This window comes from Ornithorhynchus anatinus, chromosome 5, assembly GCF_004115215.2.
Source record: "Ornithorhynchus anatinus isolate Pmale09 chromosome 5, mOrnAna1.pri.v4, whole genome shotgun sequence".
Taxonomy (NCBI): domain Eukaryota; kingdom Metazoa; phylum Chordata; class Mammalia; order Monotremata; family Ornithorhynchidae; genus Ornithorhynchus; species Ornithorhynchus anatinus.
In genome coordinates, this window is record NC_041732.1 from 82,366,231 (window position 1) to 82,375,500 (window position 9,270).

The following is a 9,270-nucleotide window of genomic DNA, read 5'->3' on the forward strand; positions in this document are numbered from 1 at the left end:
ACCCTGGAACATTGGAAACCTGAAACAATGGAAAATCTCACGTATATTTCTGTATATTTCAGCAACGGGATGCCCATTTTCACTGCCCTCTGGCAAAAGTTGAATTGATCTGAGTGGAGAGCACTGAGAAGACTTTTTTTTACTGGCCGGGAAGAAGGTTTGAAGGTAAGGGGAGATTTGGCCAAAAAGGTTCACCCCTTCCCAACTAGCAGTTTCTGTCCCCCTAAACCCCCAGGTTAAAAGGGAAGTCCCTCTTTGGTCTGAAGAGTACAGCTATACCAGTCGCAGTAGGCCTACTTATAGCTAGCTTTTACTTTCGGTGGTGAGATCTATCTCTGCATGCAAATAGGGCTGGTAAGATTGCTATGTGATCTAGGGACCCTTCTGCCTAATCTAAATATAACGATTACCCACGGCTGCCTGGTGACATCTACTAAACCGCAGTGCCTGGTGAGGTTATCATTTCTCCCTTAGACAGTTCCCCCACTTCTAATTTCTGTTCATCATCTTTGTCTTCTCCACTTAACACCCAAATGTCCATAGCTATGCCACTTCCTCTGGGATTTTACTTCTATGCGTCTTTATAGAGCTTTGATTCTTCTCTGTGCCTCAGTTACCTCATCTGTAAAATGGGGATTAAGACTGTGAGCCTCACGTGGGACAACCTGATTACCCTGTATCTACCCCAGCGCTTAGAACAGTGCTCTGCACGTAGTAAGCGCTTAACAAATACCAACAATATATACTCATCCTAATCCCACCACACTTATGAACACATCCTTAACTCTACTATTTTCCCTGTCTGTAATTTATTTAAAGTCTTTCATTTATTCATTCATTTGTATCTATTGAGTGCTTACTATGTGCAGAGCACTGTACAAAGCACTTGGGAGAGTACAATAAAACAGTAAAGAGTCACATTCCCTCCGCACAACTAGTTCGCAATCTAGACCCCATCCAGAATATAAGCTCCCTGGGGGCAGGGATCTTGTCTACCGACTCTGTCGAATTGTACTTTCCAAGGGAAGTAGTCTGGCCTAGTGTATAGAACACGAACCTTCCGCCTCTCCCACGTGTGTGCTGTGTGACCCTGGGCAAGTCACTTAACTTCTCTGTGCCCCAGTTCCCGCCCTCTCAGGGTCGCACCTGGAGAGTTTCCATCACTCTCCCAGTCTCGACTGCTGGAGGGGGAGTCAATTATAGGCCTATCCATTCCATTCCTAGCTTGGGCAGTGGCTAGCGAGTGGAAGGCGATCTGCTACAAGTCAAAACTCACCTGTGCCGGGCAGCAGCGTCATGGGAGAGAGTCGAGGGCGGAGACTCAAGTTTACTGTGCAGAAGGAGACACTGGTAAACCACTTCTGTATTTTTACTCAGAAAACTCTATGGATACACTACCAGAATGATGGCGGATGGAAGTGAGGCGTTCTGGGAGAGATGTGTCCATGGTGTCGCTATAATAATAATAATGATAATGTTGGCATTTGTTAAGCGCTTACTATGTGCAGAGCACTGTTCTAAGCGCTGGGGTAGATACAGGGTAATCAGGTTGTCCCACGTGGGGCTCACATTAATCCCCATTTTACTGATGAGGTAACTGAGGCACAGAGAAGTGAAGTGACTTGCCCACAGTCACACAGCTGACAAGTGGCAGAGCTGGGATAGGTCAGAGACAGATCGACAGCATAAGACAGGACAAGGCCCCAGTTCCCTCATCTGTAAAATGGGGTTTAAGACCGTGAGCCCTATGTGGGACAGGGACTGTGTCCAAACTGAATATCTTGTATCTACTCCAGGGCTTAGGACAGTACCTGGCACATAGTAACCATTTAACAAATACTATTTTTATCATTATTATATGCTTAACAGAGTGCTCTGCACACAGTAAGTGGTCAATTAAGACAGCGATTGAGTGATTCTTCTGTTCGGCTTTTCTATGACTACAGCGAGAAGCAGTATGGCCTGGTGGAAAGAACATGAGCCTGGGAGTCAGAAGGACCCGGGTTCTAATCCCATCTCTACCACCTGTCTGCTGTGTGACTTTGGGCAAGTCACTTTAGTTCTCTGTGCTTCAATTCCCTCATCTGCAAACTGAGGATTCAATACCCAGAGAGAGCTCCGAGTTACACTGATTAACTACCCCAGAGCTTAATACAGTGCTTGACACATCGTAAGTGCTTAACAATTACCTCAATTATTATTATTACCATTTCACAAATCACTAGAGAGTCGTTGTTTGGGTTCTGCCGTTGCCGTTCTCCTCGCAACAGTAAAGAGTCACGTTCCCTTTGCACAACTAGTTTACAATCTAGACCCCTTCTAGGCTACTTCTCCGTCTCCTACAGAGGTGATGCAGCAAACACTGATCTGAGGCTGGCAGACTGGCTGTGGTCCAGGATCTCCTGCTTGTAGCCCTACCTTGCCAAATCCTGTTAAGATTGGTACGTAAGTGACATCGATGGAATGGCTCCAAAAGTCTGATGTGGCAAGACTAAGTCTGACAGCTCCCTATATGGGCTCTTCAACTATTCCTTAGTCTTGTAAGCCTTGGGTCTGCCCTTAGGTTCAATGCCGTGTTGGGCCCCACCCACTGTTTCCCAAGAAATATTGCTCTTCCTGATAATGGTTTTCTTTCGGATCCTCGTATCACTGAATAATGTGTTACCCAGGACAGAGAATTCAGTGACGGCATTCAGTTCTGCGATGCTCAGGTTGATTTATAGGTGAGTGAAGGGTTTGCTGGCATGGATCATGATAACGATTATGGTATTTAGAGAAGCAGCGTGGCTCAGTGGGCTTGGGAGTCAGAGGTCATGAGTTCGAATCCCAGCTCTGCCCCTTGTCAGCTGTGTGACTGTGGGCAAGTCACTTTGCTTCTCTGTGCCTCAGTTACCTCATCTGTAAAATGGGGATTAAGACTGTGAGCCCCACGTGGGACAACCTGATTTCCCTGTGTCTACCCCAGTGCTTTGAACAGTGCTCTGCACATAGTAAGCGCTTAACAAATACCAACATTATTATTATTATTATTATTTGTTGCGGGCTTACCATAATAATAATAGTGATATTTGTTAAGCGCTTAGTATGTACCAAACACTGCACTAAGTCCTGGGGTAGATAGAAGATCATCAGATCCCGCATGGGGCTGACAGTCTAAGTAGGAAGGAAATCAAGTCTTAAATCCCCATTTTACAGATGAGGGAACTGAGGCACCAAGGAATGAAATGACTTGACCAAGGTCACACAGCAGACAAGAAGCGGAGCTGCGATTAGAAGCCAGGTCCCCTGACTTCCCCTGACTCTCAAGTCTGTGCTCTTTCCATTAAGCCTCATTGCATTTCTAATAATAATAATAATAATAATAATAATAATTGTGGTACTTTTTTAAGCATTTACTCTCTGTCAAACACGTACTGAGCTCTGGGGTAGATACGAGATAAGCAAATCAGATGTGGTCCCTGTCCCACTTGGGATTCACAGTCTAAGAGGTAGGGAGAACAGGGATTTTTATCCCCATTTTACAGATGAGATAACTGAGGCACAGAGAAGCTAAGTCACTTGCCCAAGGTCACACACAACTGGCAAATGGCAGAACCAGGATTAGAATCCAGGTCATCTGATTCCCAGGCTTGAGATCTAGCCACATTATGTGTCAAGCACAATGTGTAGGAATGAGTGAGTGATTTGAGCACTTACAGTGAGCTTCAAGATTGTTAAGAGTTTCCTAGAGATTTGGAACCATTTTTAACACTAGCGTCAGGCTTAAATAAATAAGGTATTTGCTACAAAAATACCAACCGTCACTTATATGGTGTTTCCGGTGACAATGTATGGATCCGAAAGCTGGACATTGAAAAAAATAGGACAGGAAGAGCATCGATTCTTTTGAAATATGCTGTTGGAGAAGGCTTTCAAGAATACCATGGACTCCTTGAAAAGCAAACAAATGCGTTTGGGAGCAAATTAGGCCAAAGTGGTTTTAGGAAGGCCAAATGACTCAGATTAGCAGAATTTTGGACACATGATCAGGAGGACTAATTCTCTAGAGAAGACACTGATGCAAGGAAAAGTCCTGGAAAAACATGGAAGAGGCAGACCAGCAGCTAGATGGCTAGAAACCGTAACAATGATAACGGAAAAAGTGTTAGACAGGTTACAGATAATAGCAGAAGACAGGATGTTCTGGGGGAAAAAAATATATCCATAGGGTCGCTATGAATCGGAAACAACTAGATGGCACTTGATAATAATGATGATAATTTGTTAAATGTTTCCTATCTGTCAAACACTGTTCTAAGCAGAAAAAGGTTAATCAGGCCAAATAAAGTCCCTGCCCCACATGGTGTTCAGAGTCTAAGTAGGAGGAAGAACAAAGATTGAACCCCCATTTTGCAGCGGAAGAAGCTGAGGCACAGAGAAGTGAAGTGATTTGCTCAAACTCACAGAGCAGATAAGTGGTGGAACTAGGATTAGAAACCAGGTCCTCTGGCTCCCAGGCCCATGCTTTATCCACTAGGCCACAGTGCTTGCCTCACTGTTTCCCTTCTTTGTAATACCCGCAAGAATGGCCACAAAATTGAACAAAAAAAGATCTGCTTTACTCCACTGGGGATAGAGGTAAACATCTGAAAAGAGTCCACTAGTTTTGACCCTGTCAGTAATCAAAAACTCTAGATTATTATTCATAATAATAATATTTATGGTATCTGCAAAGCACTGACTATGTGCTAGGCACTGTTCTAAGCACTGGGGTAAATACAAGATAATCAGGTTGGACACAGTCCCTGTCCCACATAGGCTCAGAGTCCTAATCCCCATTTTACAGATGAGGGAACTGAGGCCCAGAGAAGTGAAGTGACTCGCCCAAGGTCACACAGCAGACAAGTGGCAGAGCCGGGATTAGAACCTCAAGATAGCCAATCTCTTTCAGTAATTGCCAAAGCCCAGATCTACAGATGATGTCAATTACTTCCAGTCTCTCTGGGGGCGTGGGTTCGAATCCCACCGCTGCCACACACACTTTGAGGAGCAGCGTGGCTCAGTGGAAAGAGCCCGGGCTTTGGAGTCAGAGGTCATGAGTTCGAATCCCAGCTCTGCCACTTGTCAGCTGTGTGACTGTGGGCAAGTCACTTAACTTCTCTGTGCCTCAGTTACCTCATCTGTAAAATGGGGATTAAGAGTGTGAGCCCCACGTGGGACATCCTGATTCCCCTGTGTCTACCCTAGCGCTTAGAACAGTGCTTGGCACATAGTAAGCGCTTAACAAATACCAACATTATTATTATTATTACTTTTAGTAAGGTCCACAGAGTCAGAATAGAGAATTGGATATTACTCACTGGATTTGTCTTGAATCTGTAAACACCAAAGCTCATGTCCACTTCACCCTGCTGGGACCTGAAGCCAAATTGAGATCCTGAGGAAATCTTGGTTAACATTGTTCATCAGGCCAGACCCTGGACTTCAATCCCGGCCAAGAAGATTCTGGCTAAAATCCTGCCAGGAATGGAAAGCCTCTAGACTGTAAACTCCTTGTGGGCAGAGAATGTGTCTGTTTATTGTTGTATTGTACTCTCCAAAGTGCTTAGTACAGTGCTCTGCCTTCAGTACCCTTGAATGATGAATGAATGAATGAATGAATGAATGAATGAATGAATGAGAGACTGTAAGATCGTCTCTAGTCCCAGCCAGTCAATCGTATGTGTTGAGTGCTTACTGTGTGCAGAGCACTTACTAAGCGATTGAGAGAGTCTCGTCTTGTCTTATGCCATCAAGTCATTTCCGACCCATAGCGACACCACGGACACATCAGCCCCAGGACGCCCCGCTCTCCGTCTGCAATCGTTCTGGTAGTGGATCCGCAGAGTTTTCTTAGTAAAAATATGGAAGTGGTTTACCATCGCCGTGGGGTAAACTCGAGTCTCCTCCCTCGACTCTCTCCCGTGCCGCTGCTGCCCAGCACGGGTGAGTTCTGACTTGTAGCAGATCGCTTTTCCCTCACTAGCCACTGTCCAAGCTAGGAATGTAATGGGTAGGTCTCTGCTTGACTCTCCCCCCTGTAGCCGAGACTGGTAGACTACTGGAAGCCCTCCAGGTGCCACCCTGAGAGGGGAGATTGGGAGAGTACAATATAACAATATAGCGGTTGCATTCCCTGCCCACAATGAGCAGCTTGCCGGCTAGACTGTAAGCTCGTTTATTCATTCAATTGTATTTACTGAGGGCTTACTGTTTGCAGAGCACTTTACTAAGTGAATGGAAAAGAACGATAGAATAATAGACACATTTCCTGCCCACAACGAGCTTGCGTTCTAGAGGGGGAGACAGACATTAATATAAAAAAATGAATTACATATGTACGTAAATGTTGTGGGGCTGGAAGGGGGGTTGAACAAAGGGAGTAAGTCAGGGCAACACAGAAGGGAGTAGAAAAAGAAAGGGGGATTAGTCAGGGAAGGTCTCTTGGAGGAGATGTGCCTGCAATAAGGCCTTGGAGTAGGGGAGAGTCACTGTCTGTCGGATAGGATGAGGGAGGGCATCCAGCCAGAGGAAGGACGGGGCGAGGGATTGGCAGCGAGACAGATGAGATCGAGGTACAGTGAGTGGAACGAAGTGCGCGGGCTGGGTTGTAGTAGGAGAGTAGCAAGGTGAGGAAGGAGGGGCTGACTGAACAGAGGGCGGGGAAAGTGTCTACCAAGTCTGTTATATGGTAGTCTCCCAATCTCTTAGTAATAATAATGTTGGTATTTGTTAAGCGCTTACTATGTGTCAAGCACTGTTCTAAGCGCTGGGGTAGATGCAAGGTTATCAGGTTGTTCCACGTGAGGCTCACAGTCTTAATCCCCATGTTACAGATGAGGTAACTGAGGCACTGAGAAGTGAAGTGACTTGCCCAAAGTCACACAGCTGAGAGGTGGCAGAGGCGGGATTAGAACCCATGACTCCTAAGCCCATGCTCTTTCCACTGAGCTATGCTGCTTCTGCACGTACAGTGTTTCGCACTCAGTAAGCGCTCACTAACTATGACTCGTTCATTCACTGTGTGCAGAGCACTGTACTCGGAAAGTACAATTCAGCCATAGAGACAATCCCTGCCCACACTTGAAGGGAGAGCAGTGAGATCCCAGATGCCTTTCTGAAGGCTCTCTCGCTTTTCTTCTTGAAGATCAGTCAATCAGTGTTATTTATTGAGTACTTACTATTTGCAGATCACTGTACTAAGCACTTAGTCATGTACAGTACAAGAGAATTAGCAGACGTGTTCCCTGCCTGTAACGAGCTGGTGATAATGGCGTCGGTCTCCCCCTCTAGACTGTGAGCTGGTTGTGGGAAGGGAATGTGTCTGTTTGTGGTGATTTTGAACTCTCCCGAGGGCTTAGTGCTCTGCACACAGTAAGCGCTCCATAAATACGATCGAATGACTGGTGATATCCCTGAAATTCTGTTGTGTGGCCAACGGTCACGTCCTCATCAACCATAAGGAAGGATTGCCCCATGGTACATTGAGGCATTGGCTAACCACAATGGCTGGCACCGTTTTAATTTCTCCCTCTCTGTCTCACAACCATCTCTGAGTTCTGAAAGTTGAGGGAGAGTCTCTCAGTGATTAAGCAGCGCATTCCATCTCTGCCTTCAGATCTCAATGGGTATAACACCAAGAAGTAGCGTGGCCCAGTGGGTTTGGGAGTCAGAGGATGTGGGTTCCGATCCCAGCTCCGTCACTTGTCTGCTCTGTGACCTTGGGCAAGACACTTAACTTCTGAGTGTCTCAGTCACCTCATCTGTAAAATGGGGGTTAAGACTATGAGCTCCATGAGGGACAGGGAGTGTGTCCAACCAGAATGCGTTGTATGTACCACAGTGCTTAGAACAGTGCTTGGCACATAGTAAGCAATTAACAAATATCGTAATTATTATTATGGTATTATATGATATATCTAATATAATGGTATATATTACAATATAATAGTATATTATCATATGGTAGTATATAATAATATTATGTAATTATAACACTAATAATTGCTAAGATCTTACTATGTGCCAAGCACTGTACTAAATGCTGGGGTAGATACAAGAAAAATTGGATAGAGCATGGGCCTGGGAGTCAGATGGTCAAGGGTTTTAATCCCCCCTTTGCCACTTGTCTGCTGTCTGGCTTCACTTCTCTGTGCCTCAGTTACCTCATCTGTAAAATGGGGATTAAGACCATGAGCCCCATGCGGGGCAGGGACTGTTTCCAATCCAACTGTATCCAGTTGTGGTTGTAAGAGCTCTTTCTTACTCTTGAAATCTAAGCTCTCGCCCATACCCAAAATAACCCCCTCTATTCCCCAATCTTGCTATTTCCTTTTCTGTCTAAACTCAGTGAATGGGCTAAATATTCCATCTGCCTTCACTTGTTCTGTCACTTTTCTTCTGGTCCCCTTGCAACTTAGATTTTACTCTTTTCACTCAGGTGGTGTTTACTAGTGTCTTCAGTCAGATAAGTGATTTGCATTGAGTGCTTATTGTATGCAAAGTACTGTACTAATCAATCAATCAGTGGTATTTATTGAGGTTCACCGTGTACAGAGAACTATACTAAGCACTTGGAAGAGTACAACAAAATAGAGTAGGAGACAGTGATCTCCTTCAGGCTATATCTAATGGACTCTTTTCTGTCCAAATTTTACTGAAATCTTCTGGCTGCTTCCAGTATTACTGACACATCTCTCCTAGACATCCCCTTTGGCTTTGATTCTCTTCCTACTCCCATTTTTATAAGTATTTGTTAAGTGTTTCCTATGAGCCAGGCACTGTTTTAAGGGCTGGGGTAAATACACGATAATCACATTGGACCCAGTCCATCTCCCACATGGGGCTCACAGTCTTAATCCCCATTTTTCCAGTGAGGTAACTGAAGCATAGAGGAAGTGTAGTGACTTGCCAAAGGTCACATAGCCAGGAGATGATGGAGCTGGAACTAGAATCCAGGTCTTTCTGACTCCCAGGCCTGTGTTCGGTCTAGTAGGACATGGTGCTTCTCACTGACCTCCGTAGTTTCCTTTGGGGCTTTTGCATCCTTTCCTCACCCTTTAATTGCAGGTATCCCTGAAGGATTAAAAATAATGTTGGTATTTGTTAAGCGCTTACTGTGTGCAGAGCACTGTTCTAAGTGCTGGGGTAGATACAGGGTAATCGGGTTGTCCCACGAGAGGCTCACAGTTAATCCCCATTTTACAGATGAGGTAACTGAGGCACAGAGAAGTTAAGTGACTTGCTCACGGT

General features: G+C 45.2%; 1 non-coding gene across 1 annotated transcript; it reads left to right on the forward strand.

Moving 5' to 3' along the window:
• Window positions 1–1,128: 1,128 nt before the first annotated feature.
• LOC114812703 lies at window positions 1,129–1,266 on the forward strand. The gene has a single exon (XR_003760354.1). It is a non-coding gene; the product is annotated as a small nucleolar RNA SNORA7 (small nucleolar RNA).
• Window positions 1,267–9,270: the final 8,004 nt, after the last annotated feature.